Consider the following 25,904-nt stretch of genomic DNA (forward strand, 5'->3'; position numbering starts at 1 on the left):
CCTGATTTCAAAGTAAATTTCAAAAGTTTTATTTGATTAAATAGTTTAAAAAACATGAGGTTGAATGATGACTATAAATTGTATGTTAATCTCAATTCATTTTAATTAAAATTAAAGTATTGTAGCAATTGTATGTTATACATCATTCTGATTAACACACCTATAATACTTAAAAGTAATTTAAGGTTGAATGATAGAGATTTTATATGCCACCCCAAAGTAACTGCTGGCCCCTGCCTGGCCACCCCTATGAAAAATCCCTGGCTCCGCCACTGATTAGCAAAACACAAAAAATACATTATATTATAAATCTTTACCCGGACAAGTGACTTTTGTGCATGGACAAGTGAAACACAAATTTACTTGTCCGAAGGACAAGTTGCTCAAAAAGTTAATGTCAAGCCCTGGTGTATTTGCATTTTGCGCGGGAGTAGAAGAAGCATTTTCCGTTTTGACAAGACGCATGTATTTGGCCAAATGTAAATAGAACAGTTTTAACAAATGAGTTAGCTATCTGATCAGAGAAAACACATGAAGTCAAATATAAAGCTACAAAGCTGTCACTGGGGCAGTACCCTTTATAAAAAGTCCTAATATGTACCATTTAGGTACAAATATGTATCTGTGAACTGCCAATATGTACTTTTGAAGTACTAATATGCACTTTTTGGGTACAAAGGTGTACCTTTTTTGAAAGAGTACTGTCCAGAGACAACTTTTGTACCTTTATTTCTAAGAGTGTACTCATTTACTATCTTTTTGATCCCATCAAGAGAGGCTTCTTGATGGGAAATGCATCATAAAAAGTCTATATATTTGGCAGATGTAAAGCATACATGTGTATTTTTTGTGTTAGTCCATTTTTATTTTATTTTATTATTATTGTAACAGCTCAGGTATGTTCAAGGAGCAACATGTTTGTGTAATTTCTAAAGATTTTTGTTCTGTTTTGAATAAGGGGTTGGAAATGAATGCTTTTCTTGTTTTTTGTTTTTTTTATCCTATTCATCGATTAATCTAAAAAATAATCGACAGATTAATCGATTATTAAAATAATCGTTAGTTGCAGCCCTACTCGCAGCAAGCTTCAAAGTGATATAGATTGTACGTGCAGTGAAGAGAATTATGAAAAAGGTTACAGTATATGTGCAGAACCGCTCTTAAAGCGTCAGTAGCCCCTATTTTTTTATAGAAAAAATGATCAAATCTTTAACTGGATGATCCATACTGTGAGTTATTAAATGGTGATTATATCTGGTGTGGAGATGAGCAGGAAAAATTGATTTGCATGGAAATCCTTTTTTTTTTTTTTTAAACAACAGCATCAAAACAACAACAAGAATAGCAGATTAAACATTGTGGTTAGAGGCCCTATTGGCTTTGTATTGGCAAAATTTGGCCCGTGGTAAAACTAATTGAGGAACCCTGTGCATGCACACAAAGTCAAGTGGCATTTTCTTATCTGTGACTTCAGTAAATTTTTCAGATTCAGAATCTCAAGTTTATAGATATTTCACTTCAGTTAGAAGCAAATATTTATATTACTGATGATTGTAATTTTATGTGTTATTTGTGTTTTGATAGATGTTTTTCTCAATATTCTACATTAAAAGTAACGTATTTTTTATTTGGGCTACTTGCATTCATTTGATGCTACCAAAAACTTAAGAGTGCCTGCCCGAACGGCTTCCAGGGATTTAGAAATTTTGCATGCCCTGTCACTCACCTGATATTGCTATTATATTGATCAAGAATAACTGCAATGGCATATTAGATAAATAGGTGATGTGATTGAGTGTCAGACATCTGGTTGGGACGGAAGCACGCAGATGCAATTCCAATGATAAAAGCAGATTGAGGAGACATTTTATTCTAGTCTTGAACTCGATTATTACAATCCTCTGAGTTCATGTAGCCGCAGTTTTTGTCTACATTCATGAGGCGCATCCAAGCGTCACGAAGAGTTTCTTCGTGTTTCTCCAGACACACAGAGCGCGCGTCGCATCAAACCATATCGATATGAATGGTATTAGCTAATTCCGCATTGCTGATGAGACAATTTTAAGGTCTAGTGAGAAATGACAAATAACAATTGGGCAGATGAGAAAATAAATGGATATGATAAAAAATATAAATGTATTCAGGGTTTCCCACAGAAAATTTGTTTAAGGTGGTAGGGTTGGGTGGGTGGTTCTGTGGCGTGGCAATCAAAGGGGCGGGGCGTACGCATCATGATTAAAATGAAAATATTTTTATTAAAAACACTCAAAAAAAACTTAAGTTTGAAGAAACTATGACAGAAAATGAACACATACTAGATTATTAATGAATTAAATGTTTTTAACAGATACTTACGAAAATAGCTGCATGATGAAGTAAAACTAAAGGGTTAATAAACACAAACTGAAGCAGATTTGTAGAATGTCTGGCAAACGATGATAGCGCGAAGATTGTTAAAGCTGATTATTTAACACTATTAATTACATTATCTTAAAGGAGTGTAACTACTGTAGCATGTAAATAATGCACATAAATAACGTGAGCAAGACGGCCTCAACAATTATATCGATTCAACAGGCACATGCAACCTAGCTAGCAGGTTGCTCAAACAACAAAAATCACCAGCTAACTTTAAAATTGCAAGAACTATAGACTAATACAATAATAGGCTTAAAGCAACCCTATGTAGTTTCCATGTAAAAATGACTTACAGCTCCCCCATGTGGTTGAAAAGCGCAACAGTGCCTGGTATCAGACACTCTTCTGCAGGCAGGGGGAGGGGCTGGACTGTGTTTCCTACCCTCCACCGCCACTTTCAGAGTGTGCTTGTAGCAGCTAGGAGGCTGCTCAGGCTGCAGCAACAGTACAATTTGTCCAGTTAAAAGTTGTTCTATCACTGAAATAATTTTAGAGACATTATTTAAAGGTAAAAAAAACTACACAGTGTTGCTTTAAATAAACCCAAAACATAAGTCAACTTACAGTTCTCACGGACACGCGTTTTATGAACTGGCTATCCTCCAGACAGTTGACGGATCATTTCGGCCGGGTAGCGCACGTGAAGGCTCGCAGTGTGAAGCGCGTCTGCGCTATTCTCAGAGATGTTTTATCATCTGGCTACTAGACAGTGACGGACCACGTCTTTCTCTCATTTGGCCATGTGGTGCGCGTGCCAACTCGCGATGTGAAGCGCATCCGCGCTACTCTCCGAGATGCACTTGACGGCCTTTTGTGGCAGTGATTTTTTTTTTTTTTTTTTTTTGACGACCTACCTAAGTCGGTAGGGTTTCCTGGTATTGAAGCATTGTGCAGTGGCATCAGAAAACAGACTATTGACATAGACCCTTTAGATTTGTTTCAACATGCTGTGTATTTTACTCTCTTTTAGCTGTGCTTTTGTTTACCTGATGTGGAGTATTTTCTTTATATTTAGATTAAAATCAGCAGATGAATAAATGTGTATCATAAAGTGTTTCCCTGTAAAGTCCCAACTGAAATGAATGCATTCAGCAGGCCAGTATTAATCAGTCTAGCAGAATCTGAGAGATGGCAAGTGCACCTCTAGAATGCTTTTACCCCTTAGGTTAAAGAAATGGAAGATTGATTCAATTATCTGTAAATGTGAGATCAAAGGACTCAGAAAACAACATTTTTTGAAGTAGCGGCGGCAGATTAGTTATTCTAATCTCTTCAGGGTTTTTCTGCCTGCCGTCAAGAGCTCTTGTACACGGGGGTAGTTACAAAGAGCAGTGCTTCTACTCTTTCAAGATGAAACCGCTCTCATGTCAGCCTTTATGTTTAGCTTGAAGAGCTGATCTGTTTGTCCATCAGTTGTTGTTTTCTTTTTAATGAATTAGTCTTCTCTTTAATATAAAATATATGGCATGTTTTCCTGTTTGTGAAAAGTTTTCAAAAGCTTTCAAAGAGACTTTTTATAGCCTCTATAAATGATTTTTGTTGTCTTGTGTTTACCTCTATAAAAGTGTGTGTATTGTAGGCTGTCTCTGCGTATAATGTGCAGACATATTGCTGTGTAATTCTTAAACATTGTCTGCTGATAGAGGTTTGGGGAATCGAGCAGTAGCTTTACACCAGTCTGATATATCTGAACTGATTTGGATTCACTAAATTTGTCACTTAAATTCAAGGTCAGCTATTTCTCTAAGACGGTTCTTAAAACATTACCTCGTAAAAGAGATTGAATGCAGTGAATTGGCCGTGAACAGTGTAACATCTTGCGAGTGAATTTGTGTTGTGGTAGGCTGGATAATGTACATCCTCTGGAGTTGTTATTCCAAATGTTGAGCCTTGTTGTTGATGAGTCATTTTTTATTTTTGTTTGGGTAAGGCCCTCTTGTCTAAACCGGTGTCGGTTTAATTAATTACATGAGATTTAGATGGAAACAGATTACTGTGTGACTATCACCTATTATTACAAGACATTTCCAAAGCTTTCCAAACAGAAATGCACCATTTTAAGTATTTTGTCTGTTTTGTTAGACCTTTTCCAAGTCTCCTTTTAGGTCAAAATTATTTTATGAACAAAAGAGAAATCTGGCCTTTAAAATAATGATCTAGTGGTTGAGCCAATGGAAAGCACTGTATTGTGACTTAAAGGGGTCATATAAGATTTTTTTAAAAGATGTAAAATACGTTTTTGGTGTAGAGGTTGACCGAAATGTTTTTTTTTTTATGGCTGATATGAAGAAAGCAATGTGGTTGATATAAGGCTGATATTTTAAATGTATATTAGAGTAACATTTGATTTTTACCATTTTGGAATCCATTCAGCCGATCTCCGGGTCTGGCGGTACCACTTTTAGTATAGCTTAGCATAATCCATTCAATCTGATTATATCATTTAGCATCACGCTCAAAAATATCCAAATAGTCTCGATATTTTATTTCTATTTAAAACTTGTACAAAATAAATAAAAGGTATCCCGCACACTATTAGCTTGCAATAGATGAAAATATTTATTATAGCGACGTTTCGATCACAAGATCTTCAAGCATACATACATGGTTGCAGTTTTACATAGTTATTTAAAAACAGTACATTGACCAATCACATGAAACAATAATCACAGGCCAATCACAGTGTCGGACCTTCAGTGACCTTCTATTTAAAACTTGACTCTTCTGTAGTTACATCATGTACTAAGACTGACGAAAAATTAAAAGTCAAGTTTTAAATAGGAAAAATATTGAAACTCTTTTGTTATTTTTGAGCGTGATGCTAAATGGTCTAATATGAAGCAGTTTGCTCTCAGGTCGTTCTTGCGGTGCTTTGGTGTTGTGCGCCAACTGGTCTGTGGGTCACTGCGTTGGCTCGAGTGTGTTTACCTTAAAACACAATACTAATGCGCTAACATGACCCAACCGGAGAATCTATCGGCCAAACGGAAAGATTCATCGGCCGAGGCAGATAATAGAAATGGACAAATATCGACAGATAAGTCGGTCTTGCCAATATATCGGCCAACCTCTACTTTGATGTGAAGATTTAGTTCAAAATACCCCACAGATAATTTAATGGTTTGTTGAAATTATAACTCAATTGTGGTGTCAATCTTTTTTTTTTCTCTTCACTAAATGGCAGATTTAGTGGGGTGCAGATTTAAGGGGTGGTAGTATTGTAATTGGACTTGCTTCTTAAAACAGGTGAAATCTGAATAATAAAATTTTTCACATGCTTGCAGAGAATATAGTTTACCAAAACTAAGTTACTGGGTTGTTTTTTTTTCACGTTTTCTTAGTTGATAGAAGCACTGGGGACCCAATTATAGCACTTGAACATGGAAAAAGTCAGATTTTCACGCTATGACCCCTTTAAGTTTACGGCACTTAGGTAATTTAAATAAAGAATGCTAAACTTTGAAGCTTGATTATTTGTTTATCATCTAGCTTATTACACTAAATAACTTTTTTTATTTAACTACATTTTGCAATTAAGCGAAACTATTTAAGCATCAACAGATTAAATGACCATGATAACAGATAGTGTATGCTTATGGACTCTGGATGATTTAAGAGGATTAGTTTACTGTCATCGATAAATAAATGCAATGTTATTTAATTCCCTTCTTTCTGTTGGAGTATGTGTGGCTGCTGATGACTTAATTTTCCACACTTTATTCCTGTAAGGCTTCATTTGATTACAGATAATGTTTCAAACATTAAATCAATTGCTCTGCACTTTCCTGACTGCTGAGATATAGACCGCAACTTAGCATGCACTCAGCATGTTGGGATGGTCGCCTCTTAAAATGATAAACCAGTATATAAGCTTTTTAAAGGAGAGGAATCAATAGGCATTCGCTTCACATATTTAGAATTGCACAAGCTCTTGGGAGATACAGTACTGTGGTTGTGTTGAACAGTCTGTATTCTTATTGACCGGTAGATAAACATGACCACACAGAACATAGCCATGTTTGGTTGAATTTGTCTTGGTTATTGCTTGCTTCAGAGCCTTTTAACATTGTCGTGAGTTGTTATGCAGATGTTATGTATTGTTGTTTAAAACTTAGGTGTGCTTAAACTGTTACAACTAGGGATGGGCATCATTTACATTTTATCAGTATTGATACAGCTTATCAATTCCACTTCTATTTGATATTGTTATTAATACAACTCGATAATTTGATGCAAAAAGACTTGATGTGAAAAGTTTTTGAGAGAGAGAGATTTTCCGTACATATTTCCTGTATGTTCTCTTTGAGAGTAAAAAATAAATATGGATTGGCATTAAAACTTTGGTACTACAACAAAGCTGGTTTGGGCGGCCTAGACTATATATGTTAATATATCAAAAAAATGTGTTATATCGACCTTCATGACCCTTTAAGTGATTTGCAGAGTGCAGCATTTACAGTGCAGTCCACCTGTAGCATTCTTGACTAAATTACTTTTCTCAGTGGTATAACACTCAAGGAAAGAGTGAATTTCTGAGCTTTGTAACAACACTATTAAATGCATTTGATTTACGTCAGACTGTGTTAAAGAACATTTCTTGACTTTTGATTATTCAAACAGCTTGAATGAATTACTACATTTTTGTTTTGTATAGAGCAGATGACTTTACAAGGTCAAATAAATGGATTTCTTTTGTATTTCTGAGAAATACACTGATACAGAATATAATTTTTTTTTTAGGCAGACTTTTTTATTGCCTATATTTTCTTAATCAGTTTAAACTGAATGACAACTTTGTCAGCAAATGTTTGTTTCGATTTTAACAAAAAATCCATGAATTTTTTTTCCACACTGGTTGACTTTGGAGGGCTAAAGGTTGAATTCACCAAAGACTAAAATCACTTTTGTGATATTCGTTTCTCCATAAAATTGGAGTAACATATTTCATAACCGTAGTTTGAAATCGTTCCCTACATCAGTGTTTCCCAACCACTGTGACCACTTGTTTGGTGTGCCGTGGAAAATAACACCGCCACAGTGTTTGAAAAAGCGCTCAAATCTAGCTACCAGGTTTGTGTCCATCAAAACAAGATTACACATTAAATGTGAATACTACATTTAATACAGTATAATAATCCAGTTTAACAAGTCATTTAAGCATTGCAATACAGGTTTGTGCAGATCTGTTAATGCTTATAGTGACAGTGGTGTGCCGTATGTTTTTTTTACTTATTAAAACATATCACATCAACACAGGTGCTGTTTACACTTGGTGTTTTCATCGATCGAATCAAAAGTGGATGAGAGAGACACATCACGTTTACACCTGGTATTTAAATCTGTCTCTTTTGTCCACTTTCGACCGCTTCTGTCCTGAATACTGTGAGGGGGTGGTCTGTCGAGACTGTGGGCGAGTCCCTCTCCTGTCATTTAAACGTGAGCGGGAGTAAGGATGAGTTTATATGGACGCAAACTAATATTATGTCAGAGTCCATTGCTTTTGTTGTAAGTAAACATGCTGCACAGTGTTTTGCACATGTATATGTTAGAGCTTTCTCTGACTTTTCAGCGCAATTGATGAAATAGGATCTTTGCAACTTTCACATGCTTGCAAAATGAAACTGCGGGGATCAGCCGCTTTAGTTTTATCAATGAAAGGCTAAAAATAGCGCTGTTCACCGTGTGTTCGCGCCAGAACAAAAGACGTAAAACATTGTGCTCAGTTACCTCAGATTAGATAAATGGGCAGAGAGAAGGCGGTCGCGTGTGGCTGTTCCAACACATAAAACCACATGCGCGTTTACACAATAAAAGCAATCTGATCGAAAGGGGTTTTTCAACTACCTCTGAATGTGGTCAATGAATGTGAAAGTGGTCGAAAGTGGACAATCTCAAAACTTTTTGAACACCGTTTACACCTGGCATTACAGTCGTCCACTTGTGATCCGATCAATGAAAACGCATGTTAATGCCAAGTGTAAACAGCCTCATAGTTGAACGAGTAGATCAGATGGTCCAAGCCGTCCGATACTACTCCGATTACCGTTAATGGGCCCCATTCACTTCTATAGTATTCTTTTTCCTCCTACTATTTGAAGTGAATGGGGCTCATGATCGGTTTGGTTACAAACATTTCTCAAAATATCTTCCTTCGTGTTCATCAGAACAAAGAAATGTATACAGGTTTGGAATAGCATGAGAGTGTGAAAATAACGATACTTTTGATTTTTGGGTAAACTATCCCTTTAACCTGATAAGGAACACTGTGCCGTACACGGTACACCCCCTCCCTTGCATGTGAGGCTGCATTACGTCATTGTAACTTTAAAGCATTAAAACTTTAAAATATACGGTCATGCGGCACATTGTTGGAAAGCTTAGACTTGGGGGATTCCATTAAGCACACACACAAACCATAATATGATTTTTAGCAATCATAAAACTGTAATCTAGTTGTTAGTTACCTGAACCGGACGGCGCCGATTTAGGATATTAACTTAACTTCAAAATCTTCCCTTTATCCGCTTTGGTGAAATTGTCCAATGGTGCAAAGGGGGACCCAGTTTTATGACATTTTCTAAAATACTAGGGATGCACCGATAGGATACCGATGCCCATACCGATGTTAAACACTTGTATACAATACTATACAGTTGGTCTATTAGCTAATTTATTTCTGCATCAAATTATTTTTTATTGAACATGGAACATTCAACTGACCAACATAATAAGAGAGGCACAAATTAAGCTAAAACAAATATAATAAAACAGCATGACAACCTTCAAATGTGGTTTTTGCTATTCAGCCTTTATTTTATTAACAACATCAACTCATTTTTTACATATAATGGATTTCTTTATGCAGTTAATTAATAAACAATCGGTATCAGCCTTTCCTGGCTATTGCCGATATGCCGATGGTTTAAAATTAATCAAAAATCGGCCGATAAATATCGGTGGCCGATACATCGGTGCATCACTATAAAATACATTAATTTATCATGAATTCTGTGTAATTAAACCTAAAACAATAAGGCTACTAACCAAAAGCACTACTTTGTATAATAACTTTTTTATTAAAGAGTTTTAGAACAGTTTTTGTCATACATTTTCTTTGGGGGGGGGGGGGCGCGAAGGAATGCGCCATACACAAGGGGGCCCGCACACTGAAAAAGTTTGAAAACCACTGATCTAGCATGTTCTTTTGACCATATCTGACCTTACACAACTGGTAGTTCGTGTTCATAGTTTTCTGAACACGTTTTAATGACAACCATTTAAGTGGAATAAAGATGGCATGCATGAACAATCTTCTCCTGGCTGTTGATAAATGTGTTCTCTCCAGTGCTATTTAAAGTATTTCTTAATTAAGTAAACACACTTTAATTATTCAGGTGAAGTGTAATAAATAACAAAGACATAAATTAGCAGCAGCTACTGTTTTTTTCCCTTGTCATTATTGTTTATTTCAATGGTTTAATAGTGTTTGTGTAGAGATATTAGCCGACGTGTTTACTGCAAAGTTGTATAGATCGGAATCTCAGACAGTAAAGTATTATAATTGCTTCTGTGGTCTTTTGTCACACCGTGTTGTGTCGCTTGCGTCTGGAATAGACACAGTGTTAGTTCCAAACTTTTGACAACTTTAGTGCTGATCCATTAGTGCCTCACGTTGTTGTCTGATAATTATATAGAGCTCCTGGTTTGGATTACACAGTGCTCCCTAATGTGTGGTTCAGTTCTTTATTTTAGATTCTGACTTTCATTATTTGCAATGTTTCTAGTTGCATCTTTAGTGATTTTGCAATTGTTTGTCTTGTTCAAAGTATATTTTTTTTTTGGAAGTGGTGGTCAGATAAGCTTGCATGAACTTTGGGGGGTTTTGCAGTGAAAGACAAATTTGTTAAATACCACTGAAATTACTTCAGTGACATTTTAAAATGTCTCCCTCTGCGTCCCCCTTTCATCTTCTGTCCGTTTTAGTCCTTCTGTCCATCTCTGCTCTCTGGTGCTTTTGTTTTGTAGTCCATGTCCTAGCGGAGTCTTTCGGCTGATCAGTCTTTGTTTCAGTCTGAATGAGCGCAGTGTGGAGGCAGGCTGGCGGATAAACAAGTTTCAAGCAAGCAGTCACAGCTCGCTCTCCTACTTAAGCTCTCTCGCTCGCTCTCTTTCTCCCTCGCAGTGCACCACAGGAGGGAGAAACACATGATGAGCTTCTCTGCTTACCGGCCTCTTCCTCTCTGTTGAGCTGCATGCATGTTTTATTACGCTGTCATCAGAGCCACAAACACAAGATTTTGTGTACGAGAATTAGATGCTCCTCTGAGAAGTCCTCTGTCTGTGGTTAAACACTGCAGGTTTTAATTTCAATTTGTTTCAGTTTTATCAGTGTCCAAAAACTGGAACGGACCCGAATATTTTTTTACCCGAAGCCGACATGCATAAATCTTTTTTTTTTTAAGAGACCCAACCCCAGTCCGACCCAAAACGGTGCATTTTTTCCCCAACTGGACCTGAATGTAAACGCCGTTGGCCTCTTAAAGGTGCAGTGTACATTTTAGCGGCATCTAGCGAAGAGATTGTGAATTACAACCAACAGCTCAGTTCACCTTTCAGTGAACGCATAGAGAAGCTACTGTAGCTGCCACAGGAAAAACATGTTGTTGTTTAAGACAAAATACAGTAGTGCCAAAACGCAGTGTGTCCGTTTAGGGCTACCGTAAAAACATGGCGGCACAAAATGGCGACTTCTATGTAAGGGGACCTGCGGTGTATGTAGATAAAACGCCTCATTCTTGTGTAATAAACACATAACAGTTCATTGTATAAGGTCTTTATACACCGCTGATAATATAGTTATGTAGATTATTTGCATTTCTGCCAAGAGATCCTTATAAATGTTACTAGGGGTGCACCGAAATTTCGGTCGCCGAAAATGTCGGCCGAAAATGGCATTATCGGTTTCGGGCCGAAATAAAAAATCCAGCCGAAAATGTAAACCGAAAATGAATGTCAACCGCGCCCCTTTCATCTGTGCGCTAGCGCTTGGGTTTCACTCAGCCTCACGGTGATCAGTCGTCTCCCACCCCTCCCCTTCGTGCTCAAGCAGGTTTCACTCAGGGTCCAGCTGTTTGCACGCGTCTGCAAAGATTAAGAATGTCTTGATGTGTAAACTTTAGAGAGAGTCGCGCTATGTGTCTCTTACTGTAATCCATTAACGTACATTTGGCGAATAAAGCAATGAAACACAACGTAACGTTTTTATGTGGAGCGACTGTTGCGCTGTTTGGGATTCACCATCAGTCTCTGTATACGCATGCGTTTAAGTGCCCTTAAAGCCGAAAGTATACTAGGGACGTCCGCGAATGCGCGCCATCATTTTCGTCATCAGGAGGGTCCGCGGCCGGCCGCGCGGACCGTCCGCCTGCAGCCCAAAAATTGATAACGCACGGACAGTGCGTGGACAGTCCGCGGACAACATCTCATGCGCGTGAAAATATTTAGACAGGACACTCCACTACAAACAATTATTCAAAGGAAATAGACAGCATTTGCACACATACTATCGTTTTTCTTCTTTAATTTTATTTTATCCATAAACAGAAAGCTGTGGAGCATGTTTGTTACCATATTGTTTGATTCCTGTTCTTTGTTGTCTTCTTGTTTGTTCTAAACTGTGTTTGCAATGGTGTATCGGTTTCTTTTCTTCACCTATCCTAATGTTTTAATGTACTGTAAATGTCACCAAATCAGTGCTGCACTAGAGTAATAATTTGAATAGAGACGCGTTTAAAAAAAAAAACAAGCAAACATAAATTCTCTCTGTTATTGACAGGGCACATATAAACAAAATTCTCTCCACAGTATTCTTTTTCTAATAAAAACATTTGATTACAGTCAGATTAACCTACTGAAGTCTGTGTCATTAATGTTGATCAAACAACCCATGACAAAGAGACAAATAGCTCTAAAAAATAATAATATATTTAATTTATTGTGTTATGATTAATTTAATTTGATTTCTGTACCTAATGCTAGTTTCAGACCTTATTAATGTACAACTTTGTTCTCTTTTATAAATGTTTGCAATTTCTTTATTGTTTATTAGATGTTTCCCACCTGCTTTTTGCTGATCCGAAAAATAATCTGATCTGTGCCTCAAAAACTGTAATGTGATCCAAACTGTGAGTTTTTTTTATCCGTCACACACCCCTAGTAAAGTTAGCACACAGTGATAGCCATAAATGCAATTGTACTAATAATTGGCATAATAATTTATTTCGGTGTTTCGGTTTCGGTTTTTCGGCCTTGGTTTCCTTTTTTCGGTTTTCGGTTTCGGCCAAGAATTTTCATTTCGGTGCATCACTAAATGTTACACACTGCACCTTTAACCAATTTGGCCCCCCTGCTCTACATGCCAGCCACATGATGTCACAAGCGCTTTTGGCAAACAGAGGAGACGTTCGATGCACACACGTGTGAGAGTTTGGGTCGTTGTGGGTCTGTCGCGCAAAATACATTGTTTAAATTACCAGATGCGCTATATTATTATACCAGACTCGTGTCTGAGGCACACGTGAAACTTTTAAGGGGGTCGCACACCGGACGCGCAGCTCAGTGCCGCGTCGAGTCGCGTCTAGGACAACTCTGAGGTATCGTAACCCGGAAGTGCACATTAAATAGCGCGATCTTCGTCAAAATATATGTTAACAGCTAGGGGTGTCAACAATAATCGATTCAGCAATGCATCACAATGCGCGCATGCACAATTCAGCATCGATGCAGCAAAGTGCCATAATCGATTATGTCACTGTTTATTTTCTGGCCTTGAGTGGACAATAAAGTTGTGAAGTTGTAATTACTTTCGGGGGCATAACAACAACAATCAAGATGGCTGAGGCGGAGAGAGATGACTGTGATAGACGGGTAAATAAAAACGCACCCTTTTCCATAGAAAGTGGACATATGGGCACATTTCGGATTCTATGAAGTTAATGGGAAACTAGACAAGACTTGCGCTGTGTGTAAATTCTCATCTCAGGTATATAATTGTCATTGTCTTAAAGCTTCTAAGCTTCCATTTTTGTTGAGAATAATTGTACTTGACTGATTAAAATTTTGCCTTGTTGTGTACAGTAGAATTCTGATGCATCGCAATGCATCGTAGAATCGAATTGAATCATTACCTGGTGAATCGTTATTGAATCGAATTGTGAGTGCAGTTCCAATGCACACCCCTATTAGCAGCCAATGTTAATCGTTATTGATTTGGGACAAATATGATGTTATTTAATGTTAAACTATGTGAGCGGCGCTCTGTGGCGCGACAGGGATTTGATCAACTTCCTGAGTCGTAGCTGGGCGGTGCGAACAGGTGCCACCTTTTGGCGCCGGTGTGCGTAAACTCATAGAAAACAATGTGTTTGGTATTTTTTTAGAACACGTTTGGTGTGCGACCCCCCCCCCCCCTTTAGACCCAAACCCGCTCGGGTCAGACCTCTGTTTTTTATCTAAGAGGACTCGTAAAGACCTCTACTGTGTTTAAGCCAATGCCATCTCATGCTCAGCACATCTTTCAGTATTATAGTTTTGGGCAGATTTGTGCTTCTTGTTTTGGAGCATTTGGAGTCAATTGGCAGAGATGCTAAATTGGCCAATGACAAGATATTGCCTCAGTGCTTTTTGACAGAATAAACTGCTCATTGCAAAAACAATCATTATGTCTGAGAGCAACAGTTGTAATCCATGATCATGGTTGACTGTTTAAAGACCCTTATCGCTCAAGGATGAAACGTTTGCTTTGTCCATTATAAGCAGAGATTTGACATTCATTTTGACATGGTTATTGTGCTGTTGAAAGACAACAAATGGAACGGGTATTGATCTCTTTGTTTAGAGTCAGTAAAAAATAGCTTTAGCAACCCATTTTAGTGCCGTAATGTGACATGTTTCAGAAACAGGATGTTCAACAAGAAAAAATAGGGCAGGATAAAATGGTCTCGGTATTACAGGTCAGGGATATAAGGGTATGAAAGCTTATTAATTGTATTGTGAATGATTTATCAGTAAGCCTACAGTGTAACTAACCTTTAAAAAATGCAATTGGGCCCATGTTAAATTTATTTGTCTTGACTTATTAAAGGTACAATCAGTTTTAGCAGTGAGACTGTTAATTGCAACCGTAGTAAAGCTTTGGGAGCCGCCCCAGGACAAACACGTCATTGTCTGCGAAAACATGGGGACGAAATGTGCTCTGTAGAGCAATTTGTTCGTTTAGGGCTACTGTAGAAACATGGCGTCGACTTCCATGTAAGGACACTCGCTGTGTATGTATATAAAAATGGCTCATTCTAAATAAAAACATGTGTTTATTATATAAGGTCTTTACACACCACTGAAAACATAGTTCTGTATATTATATTGCATTTTTATCAATAGATCCTCCTAAATTTGACACATTGTACCTTTTAAAGAAAATTTTCCATTGTGTTTTGCAGGCAAAGTTAAACAATCTGTTTGTCAGTCTTGCATTACATGAGTAGTTCGGGTGTTCCAATTCCTAAACGGGGATTATTGTTGGCACTTTGGCTCCATCATTAAAGTACACTTAATTAGTGCCATGTAAACAAATGAGACTTGGGCTCCTATAGAAATGCAGAGTGTTTACTGAACAAGAGTCTAATTTGTGTGTGCGTGCGTGCACATAGTTAGGTGAGAGGGTGAACAGGGAACACTAGGGGTGTAACGGTACGCAAAAATCACGGTTCGGTGCGAACCCCTGTTTTGAAGCCACGGTTCGGTTCATTTTCGGTACAGTAAGGGAAAAATACAAACATTAAACTGCAGGTTGTTTATTACTATAAACTTTTTTTACAATTTGTTTACACTATTTTAAACACTTTTTATTAAAATATAACATATAAAATATATATAAAATGAAAAAATAATAAATAAAATACTACTGCAAAGTTCTTTTTTACATTTTTTTATAACAGAAGGTAACTCTTTTCTTAACCTTCTCTTAAACTTTTTCTACTAAAACCTTGAACTAACAAATTCAATTCCTGAATACATTTATGAACAATTAGCCTACATTTTTGCCACCAAAAATGTTCTGTTTTGATTTATTTTGGATTGTTTACCTCACAGTATTGAATTGGCTATGTACCATCTCTGTATAAAAATAATATTACTGCTCTATGTGTAACTGCATAGCAAGCAACATGATGATATACTTATTATACACTCATTTTGAGATTAGTGAGTTGCATGCATAGCCATGATCTTTTGCACGTTTCTCCTATTCTTTGCTTGTGTTGTCAATGTAAGCTGCCTGTGACTTTACTAATGAACCCCTCCGCAGCTGAGTAACAGCTGAGTAAGCCCGGGTTACAGCTCTTCCGTGTCCCGACCAGCTGATCGCATTGTGACAATATGATTGACGTGAGGTGCAGATGAAAAATCTGATCACGCATTCCTTATTCTCGCTGTCACAGAAAGCGCGTCTCATGAATGCGTAGCAACGAAAGACGCGCAACCTCTCACTCACTTTTGAAAGAACAAAGCAGCGCGTTGACACGCGTTTAACATGCGCTTTTAGATATGACACGTAAACGTTTACATCAATAATCAAACGGATATACAACTAAGTAAATAAAAATCTTTCTGCGGGCCGAATTATGTTATATGTTTGACAGAAGACTTGTGCTGAACGCGGAGACTTCCGCCACTTAATATGTTCGTGCGGAAACGCACGTATTATGTTCCGCACAGGCGCACACAAAATGCATTCGGCCTTTCGATGCACGCGTGCACCGTGCCGAAAGCCCTGAACCGAAACGGTCCGGTTCGAATACACGTACCGTTACACCCCTAGGGAACACGATTTAGACTTGGGGGCTTTTGGCATGATTTACATTTACAGATTGTGCACCTGTAGAGTCGACCGTTCTCTGATGTTGAGAGTAAAAACATACGTTTCCAAATTTAATGAGGTCTTGTTTTAATGAGGACTATATTATTGAAGATTCAAAGTTGCAACTGGGTGATTCTCACGAAATCCAGATTTAGAACGTGTCCAGCATCAGAATTTTTAAAAAGCCCTTGAAGCCAATTTTTTTTGCTCATATTAGATTAAGGTCTGAACTTACTATAACCATTATTTTTGGAGGATTTAAAAATTTTCTTCTATATAATTATTTACATTTTTTTAGATGATCATTCTCAAAAATTATCATTACCGCAACACAATGTTACATTTAAATATATGCATCTGCAAACTCATGTTTCGGTAATGAGAACTAAAAAGTTGTTTGGATAGCTGGAGAGAAAAAATAAGAACTGCTTACCTGCTAGCCATCTTGAGCCATCTTTTTTATTATAAATATTTCCATGAACCCAAATCCAGTCATGGACACGTTGTGGTAATGAAAATCTTCCCCTTAAATGTGGAAAAAACTAGCGATAGACCGATATATCGGCCGGACGATTTTTGCAAGTTTTATGTGTGTCGGCATCGGCTGATATGTGGCTGCTGTGTTTGCAGATTTTTTCTGCCATTATTTACAGACAAAGTGCTGGAAGCCGCAAGCGATTGCAGGTCATGTGACTAAAAACAACCAACCTTTCCATGACAACATCGAAAGCTCTACCTAAGAGCTGATCATAGCTGCACAAAGTGGGTTTTTATTTCTCATCTCTATATATATATTTGTAGTAGTAAAGTGCCAGAAATCAATATCCTTTGCTGATAGTTCCTTGTCATTGTGGAGTGTGCAGTTCATGGTTCCACAGCACGCTCACCTGTTTTTACTATTTGTTAAATATCGTTTTTTTAAGTTCAATAAATGTTACTTTTTTAAAGGTGCAGTGTGTAAATTTTAGGGGCCTCTAGTGGTAAGGTTGCGAATTCCACTGCTCACCCCTCGCTTTTGAAACGCATAGAGAAGCTACGGTAGCGCCACCGGACAAACATGCCATCGTCGGAGACAACTTAGTAAAAACACTTTGTCCGTTAAGGGCTTCTGTAGAAACATGGCGGCACAAAATGGCGACTTCCATGTAAAGGGACCCTCGGTGTATGTAGATAAAAACTTCTCATTCTAAGGTAGGGATGCATATCAATTAATCGCGATTAATCTATAGCAGAATAAAAGTTTTTGTTTACATCATATATGTGTGTGTACTGTGTATAATAACTTTGTATAGTTAAATGCACACACATGCATGTATATATTTAAGCAATGTTTACATGTGTATATACATTTGTATATTTATGTATAATTTATATTATATATAAATATAAATACTTAATATATAAATATATTTTTTCTTAAAATTATACGTGCATGCATGTGTGCATATTTCTATATACACTGTTATTATTATTGTACACAGTTCACACACATATATGATGTAAACAAAAACTTTTATTCTGCTATAGATTAATCGCGATTAATTGATATGCATCCCTATTCTAAGGTAATAAACACATAACGGTTCTTTATGAAAGGTCATTATACACACCAGATAATTTAGTTTTGTATATGATTTTGCATTTCTGTCAAGAGATGTAAAAAGCAGTATCGGCTCCAAATATCGGATCAAGAAAATCGGCAGCCTGTATCGGTCATTGGCTAAGGCTGATGAAACAAAAATCTGTATCGGCATCGGCACTAAAAAATCCATACCGGTCGATCTCAAAATCTAAAAAAAACAACAAAATTGGTCATCATGTGCAAAATAGTACATGAAGAGATTGTTGTAACTGTATGCTTCGTATTTTGATTTCTCATTTACTTTTTTATCAAAATGTTTCATGACACCACATAAGTCTAATTTTGCGTGAATCACCCAACTGTGTACCAAAAAAAAATCTGTTTCACTCATTTAATACCTGATTGATTGTTGTTTTAGTGCAGTTCGATCATCATGTGTTACTTGCTTTATGAGTCTCTTCATTTGGATGAATTAAAATCAATAGAAACTCTTCATCCCAGATGTTTCTCACACTTGAAGACTGACTGATTGATGGGCAAGTCTAAATAACTTAAGTCCAGAAATTGTAACATCATAAAGGATTGGAATGCATTTGGTTGTTTACGTGCTGTCTCAAACCAAGTAGCTCTGTGTTCCTTGAACATTTTCCAAAATCTGATTATGAAGGATAGGAATTCAGCGAACGGTTTGACAATGTCAGGATTATTTAAAAAATAAATGTTTTTCTTGAATTGAAGGCTGTGGAGGAGCATAACGGCACTGTTTTTGCATTTCTGTGAAAAACAGTATTCACACATTGGTTAGCTTGGGCTCTTTTTTCATACAGTCCTTTCCAAACATGAGACGATTTACTTCTGTGAGAAATGGACAGCATTTTTGAATGCCTGTTTATTTTCATGAAAACAACACTGTATGTCACAGCAATTCCCACCTTCATTGAACTCGCACCGTATGGAGACGTGTTAAATTGTTGGGTGAACTGTCCTTTTACTAACAAAGACTTGATTAATTTTAACCTTTCAATGGCGCTTTTCTACTGTGTGGTATGACTTGGCACGGCAGCTTGCTTTACTTTGGCTCGATTTGCTTTTCCACTCCAGTTAAATACCACTTCAAAGTGGGTGGAATTCTAGACTTATTGTTATAGTTGCACCGCCTTTACTGCAGTGACATCATTGTAAACGCACCACAAACAAACACACAACACAGAAGCAATGGATCATAATGATGGAACGGTGTTCCTGATTCTCGCTATGATGTTTATTATTGCAAAAAATACAAGAGATTTTGGAAACTCCTACAACAGAGCACAGACTACATCACTTGGTTTGCTTGACCGCGCATAAAAAAAAAATGTAGTAGTGACGATTCTTTATGCAGGATTCCCACGGGTCCTTGAAATCCTTGAAAGTTTGTGAATCTGGGGGGAAAAATTCAAGGCCCTTGGAAGTTTTTGAAAATATACATACATAGATACAGGTCATTGAAAGTGCTTGAATCTATTTTATGCAAGAAAATTTCTAGCCTTTTATGCACACATGCTAAACTGTTCGTTTTAAATGCTTGTATCTTCTGTATGCGAATGTTGATTCATACCAAAATGCTTTTTTGCATAGTTGTGTTTGACACATGAAAACGTCTCTGGTTACGTATGTAACTGTTGTTCCCTGAAAAGGGAACGAGACGCTGCGTCTCCCTTGCCATACTTCCTGTGTCCCTGTAACACCGTCTTTGGCAATATTTCAGATAGCGATATACTTCCTGTCTCCTGCCTCACCCTGTCTTTGTCGTTAAGCCTCACCATTTGTTGAATTTGATATACACATTCAGACACACTTACCTCTGGAGGCGTCCCCAAAGTGTCACCGCAGTGACGCAGCGCGAGTTCCCTTGAAAGGGAACTGTAACAATGTATCTTAAAAGTTAATACAATGTAACCTTGCTCTTACTTGAAATGTGTCCCCACATTAAGTCCTTGAATTTGAGGGTATTGGACCTGCAAAGTCCCTGAAAGGTTCTTGAATTTGAAGTTAACTAAGGTGTGGGAACCTTGTTTATGACCAATCATTGATTTGCATTGTTTACATATCACGTTTTTATATCGATATGGCTCACTTGGAACCTCAACCGAGGTGGTACTAAAAAATACCAGGTGCTAGGTACTGTGTGCATAGCATAGTTTTAAAGAGCTTGGGACTTAATTATTCATGATGAGTCTTCTATGCCATTGTTCAAACATTTATGATTTTGTTCTTAGCATTTCACTTATCACATTTTTTCCAGGACAGGCAGCTAAAACACATGTAGATACATTTGATTGTAATGTGAAAGATGTTCTGACCAATATAATCTTAGAATTTTTTTTGTTTTAACAGGTTGTTCCCCCTGACTGCTTAAGAATGGAGACTTTCCATCTTCTCTCTCAGCCCCTTCATTTGCCAGCCCATGCTGTTCCTCTATCATTGTGAGGAATTAAATATCAGGTGGGTTTTTGATCTCTCAGGAGGAATATATATCGGATTTGTTATGCGTGTTATTGTTCGACATTGTACCATACATCTATGAGCTGATATGTGCCTACCTGCTGAAATCCCTGCTTTGTAGTTGAGAATTAATCTTGGTTTCACATAAGATTTCATTTGGATCTGGTGTGTGAGGGAATAAAGTTTTGATTTCAACATTGTTGAAAGTGAAGTGCATGTCTCCAAGGCACCAAATGTATATGAAATCTTCAAACATTGTTGTCATGCCAGCTTCTGAGTATGGCAGGGAAACTCTATGCATGAAGCTGGGGGAAGAAAGACATTGCATGCATGGACCATCAAAACATTAATCCTCCATATTGGAGAAATGTCGTGTGTCTGTGCTTCCAAATGGTTCTTTTGTCACTTCAACTTACTGTGAGATCAGTCAGTTGCTGGCTGTCCTATTAGCCAGCAGGGTGCCACCATGGCAAACGTTCCTCTCTTTAATCCGAACTATGCTTGCTTCTGTTTGGCGGCAAAACTGATAAAAGATTTTTTTAGTAGCATTTTTAGTACAGTTTCTACCCTTTTAATATAACAAAAACATGACTCCATATCCTGTAGTGAATAGTTCTGTGAAGACCTTGTTTCCCTCCTGCTATTCATGTATGTTTTGCTTGTCAGCTGTGTCCTGGCAGGCTGCACAGAATGAGTTTATTCAGCAGATCATCTGGTTGATGTCTGCGCAGCTGTCACAGGCGTGACATAAAGGCAGAGGTGTGACTCCGTTGTCACTCCGACCAACCATTTATACTGAATATAAGCCAGGATGACTTAAAGCTGAAGTCTTGTTTTTTTTTGCTTAAAGGACAGGCTGTCACCAAAACCATTCTTTATGCATTTTTCGATGGATATCAAATATAAATGATGTATTTAAAAATGGAGCATAGATATTAACATTAGTGTTTAAGTGTTGATTGCTTATAGCTGTCTTTGATTTGGTCTTTAATTTGTTTCAATGGCAACTTTTTTTAAACTGCACAACCACACAAGCATATGTTTGCATAAAGTAAATGCATGCAGAAATAAAGGTGTATTCAGATACCTGCTCTGAAATAAGTTCAATGGAAATTCAAAGTCTGTTTGGGAATTAAGGTCTTATACTAATTGTTGATTACCCGACACTGCAAAGAGGAGTTTGGTTTTTCTTATTTAAAAATACATTTATTCCCCACCACCTTATTTCTGATCTCAGTAGGAAGTCCGTCTGTACCGGCCTTTACGCCAGCAGGTGTGCCGTCTGTGTGTGTGGATGTTGGTGCAGCGTGTTTTTATACTCTGCAGAATAATAGACTTCTATTGATTCCGTCATCCGTTCTTTTCAACATATAAGGGAAAATAAGATTAAATGGGTGGCACTCGATGTCAAAAGGAAACATAAGGGCTTCCCCGAACATTCCCTCTTTCTGTTGTGAGTCACACACTGGGGTCTGTCACAATTGCCCCTATGCAATCTGTCTCCCTGCCTTTGAAAAACTGTGTTTTTCAGCTAACAGGCTTTTCCATTCTGTTATCCTTTTTATTTGCAACCAGCAGTTTGTTCCTCCCAGAGGTTTTTTGGGTTTGGAGTTTGTTTTCCCTAGCCAGATAGCAGTCTGGATTTCTAGCCTGTTTAATAACTACAGAATGGATTACAATGCCAATGCAAAGTTCACCGCAGCGCAGCCCCATAAAGTATATAAGCTCAATATCTGTGCTGGAATTAGAAAATTGCTCATCACTGGTAATCTCATTGATTGGTTGTTTAAGACACGGAAAAAAGTGCAGTAGATAAAGTATTTGTTTATGAACAAATGAATTACAGTGTACAGTGTTGTCATTATTTAGCTAATTTTGGTATGACAGTGTGCTGTCGTTCAGTGAAATGCATTCATTTCTGAGCTACAAATAACCAATTTGACTCTTTCATTCAGTACTTTATCTATAAATTAAAGGGTACATTTCATAAAACTTTTTGTCAGATAAATCTTTTGTGTCCCCAGACTACATATGTGAAGTTTTAGCTCAAAATACCACGTAGATAAGACATATTGTGGTGTGAGCAAAAATGTGCCGTTTTTGGGTGTGTCATTTTAAATGCAAATGAGGTGAACTCTGCACTAAATGACAATGCCGTGGTTGGATAGTGCAGATTAAGGGGTGGTATTATCCCCTTCTGACATCACAAAAGGAGACAAATTTCATTGACCTATTTTTTCACATGCTTACAAAGTTACTGGGTTGATAATTTTCACATTTTCTAGGTTGATTGAAGCAATGGTGACCCAATTTTAGCACGTAAACGCTGAAAAGTCAGATTTTCTTAATATTTCCCCATTAAAGGTTTAACATGCACAGAAAACTTCCCCTGTGGTTGATTAATTTTATCACTTAAACTCATCTTTGAACATCATAATAACACATATCCTCATCCTGTGACAGTCATTTCTTCATGCTTAAAAACTGCTTCAATGTAACTAGTCTACACCTTGCCTCGTCTATGAATATGCGAATTAGTCCCCTGCCCCCACTCTTTTGCACCACCTCGAACCATAGATGTATATGTGAATAGATGTTACATTCTGCAATTTCAGACACATAACTGCTATTCTGTTTTCACACAATGCATACTTGAAATGCGCTTTTGCAGCACACATTTTTTTAGCTCTGTGTAAGCAGCACAGAAGTAGAGCTGAAGCAGCTTTGCTGTGAATATTTCAGCGCTGGGTCTATCCGACTATGACTATGGCTCGAACTACTGATCCACTCGTCTAACTGTGAAGACGTGATTGGTTACATGTTTATGACGTTGTGACAAGCTAGGCAATATCACATTCATAATCGCAGCTTGTCTGTGAATTACGGCTCTTTGTAGGAAATGCCACTACATCTAAAAACAGGTGTAGGCGATTAACTACTAATCACAGAACCGGCTTTACTGATGAGATGCCCAAGATAATCGCATGCGATTAATCGTGCAAACCTATGGTACTGTATAGTACTTTGGTCAATGCTGTCTGTTAGAGATGGGCACGAGTACTCGAAGGCAGCATCGATGATCGTTCGTGAAAACGATGATCATGTGGGTTTATTTTTTGTGGTTATGACGGCATTTGGATGTCTGGTTAGCATTGCAAGCATCTGGTGTAGTAAAAACGGTGTGTGTGTTTGACCTTGTGTTGAGCTACGCAGACCAGCGTATGACATCACATCAGTAAAGTTAGTTACCATGCATGATTCAAAAATAAACAGATAAAGTCTGCATACGCTCCGTGGCAATCCGCCGACCGCGCAGTGCTGGGAGTCGAACACACATCACATCACTGAGGCACTATGGTTTAAAAGGATGCCATGATTTTGATATTCACTTCTGTAGGACGAAAATACAGTCAGTCAGATGCAAAATATACAGCGCCGTCACAAGTTCCCTCATATCATCTCATATTTAAACATCAAATGTCAAGAGATATCAGAGAGCAATGCGAGCATTAACATTACATCTTCACTGAGAACAGGCAAGAGGATGACACGTCATAGCTAATCGCTAAAATGATAGCAAAAGCTGCTTAATGTTATAAACTAACTGAACGTGTTTTAAAGCACGTGTTATTGTGTACATACACAACGGGAGTTAAACTTTCAAGTACATGACTTAGTTTAAGTCTTGGATTTTGTGCAGATATATGCACATTGTATAATACATTTATGTTGTTTATAAGGCTTAATATTATGTAGTGTGCGTCATATAGAAAGCACTTGTTTGTGTTTATTAACCCTTTAGTTTCACTTCATCATGCAGCTTAGGTAGAATAGGCAGTTTCGTAGGCTAGCCATAACAAGCTAGCTTTGAAAGCGTAAGGTCCCACCCTCTGCTTGATGTGCTCTCCAAAGCCACGCCTCCTGCAAAACACACAAACTCAGCTATTTCTTGATCCAGACATTTTTTCTTCATAGTCGTTTCTAAGGCTGTTTGTTTTTACATCATTTTCTTGTACTATGTATAGTTGGTTCAAGAGAAATTAAGTTAAGGGCTTGTTATAGTCGTGCGTAGGTCCTACGGCGTAGATGCGACCGCGTAAGTTCCGCGTCGGTTTTCATTTATACTTTTGCGTTGTCATCCGTGTCGACGTGCAAACACACACGCAGGCCGCTGGTAGGCAGTAACCACGCGTGTAACCACAGTAGCAGCGCGAACGACAAAAAAGAAGAAGCTTTGCAAGTTAACCCACAAACGAAGAAGACACAGCAACTTGTTGTGTATAATTTGAGAAGACCAGCAATGATGGATGTAAATAAACAGCCACTTTTGTTGCAGTTTGAGTTAAATCACTCCTCAACTTAGCAAGTCTTTGTTTTCACTGACGCAAACGTAAATGCCTATGACGCAGTTTTTTTACCTGACAGGAGGGGTTCTGGTGGACCAATCACAGCGCTTGCGGTCCGCGTAGAACTGACGCGCTGTTAAAAATTTCACGAGGTGCACGTCAGGCTACGCAGAGCTACGCACAGGCTACGGATAGCCTACGCCGTAGCTACACCGTAAAACCTACGCACGACTATAAATCGTCCTTTAGTCGCTGTTTGCTTTCCATTTTTGCTTGATGTGCATGGCCTAATGGAACATACAGAGTTGCCATTGCCAGTTGTGGTTTTCATGCCTTAAAACAGTACTAAATGTGTTGAAATAATTTTTAACCAGAGCGTGTGGCTACTTTGGTACTTTAGCAATAAATCAACCCTTACACACATTTATTAAAAATGTGTCACAATGTATCAAAATCTAGAAATTGTAGCAGAGCTGGATGTCAGACTGCTGGTTCACAGAGGCTCAGTATAAGTATGAGAACAAGAGACCGCTTCAGCCATTATTCTGTACTGTTCTCCTGGCAAGTCATTTTTCATGTGTGTTTTGGTTCAGGCCCTCTAGCTTTTTACAGCACCTCTGAGGAATTGGGTGTTAGCTCCTCCTCCTGTTTTTTAGCTTGTGATTTTTTTTCCATTCCTTGCCTGTTGTCACTTAACATTTTTAGTGGAGAGGCTCAGGTGGAAAGCATTCGAACTGTGCATCTTGATGTGGTTAGTAGGGTTTTGTGTTTTTTAACCCATTGACCTTACTGTGACCCAAATGCGTCCATGGCGACCGCCCCAGCTGTGCATAAGTTGCAGCATCGGAGGACTTTGTGGCTGCATTCCAGAGCTAGCATGTCTGCACACGTAGAGACACGGTTACGAGAGAACTGTCTCCTTACTTAACATAATTCAGATGTAACATAGAGACCATTTTGAAGCAGCTTGAGTATTTAAATGTGTTTGGGTTTGAAGGTAATCAGTATTTTATATATTAAAGGGCACCCATTTCATTGCTAAAAACAAGGTTATTTTGTGTATTTGGTATAATTGGTTTATGGTTAAAAAACACATTATTTCCACATACCGTACATTTTTGTAGTTCCAGATTTCACTCTCTTCCTGAAATGCATGGAT

At 37.9% G+C, this 25,904-nt stretch overlaps 1 protein-coding gene across 4 annotated transcripts in view; it reads left to right on the forward strand.

Annotated features, from left to right (window-relative positions):
• Positions 1 to 25,904, forward strand: part of ndst2a (N-deacetylase/N-sulfotransferase (heparan glucosaminyl) 2a) — a 154,708-nt gene that overhangs the window by 9,007 nt on the left and 119,797 nt on the right. For 3 of the 4 annotated variants that reach the window (XM_055169368.2, XM_055169371.2, XM_055169369.2), the window contains exon 2: positions 20,292 to 20,399. The exons of the other annotated variant lie outside the window; for it this stretch is intronic. The gene's annotated coding sequence lies outside the window, so the exon portion shown is untranslated. The remainder of the gene's footprint in view (positions 1 to 20,291; positions 20,400 to 25,904) is intronic. 4 annotated transcript variants of the gene reach the window in all.

This window comes from Misgurnus anguillicaudatus, chromosome 11 (assembly GCF_027580225.2).
Source record: "Misgurnus anguillicaudatus chromosome 11, ASM2758022v2, whole genome shotgun sequence".
Classification (NCBI taxonomy): Eukaryota; Metazoa; Chordata; class Actinopteri; order Cypriniformes; family Cobitidae; genus Misgurnus; species Misgurnus anguillicaudatus.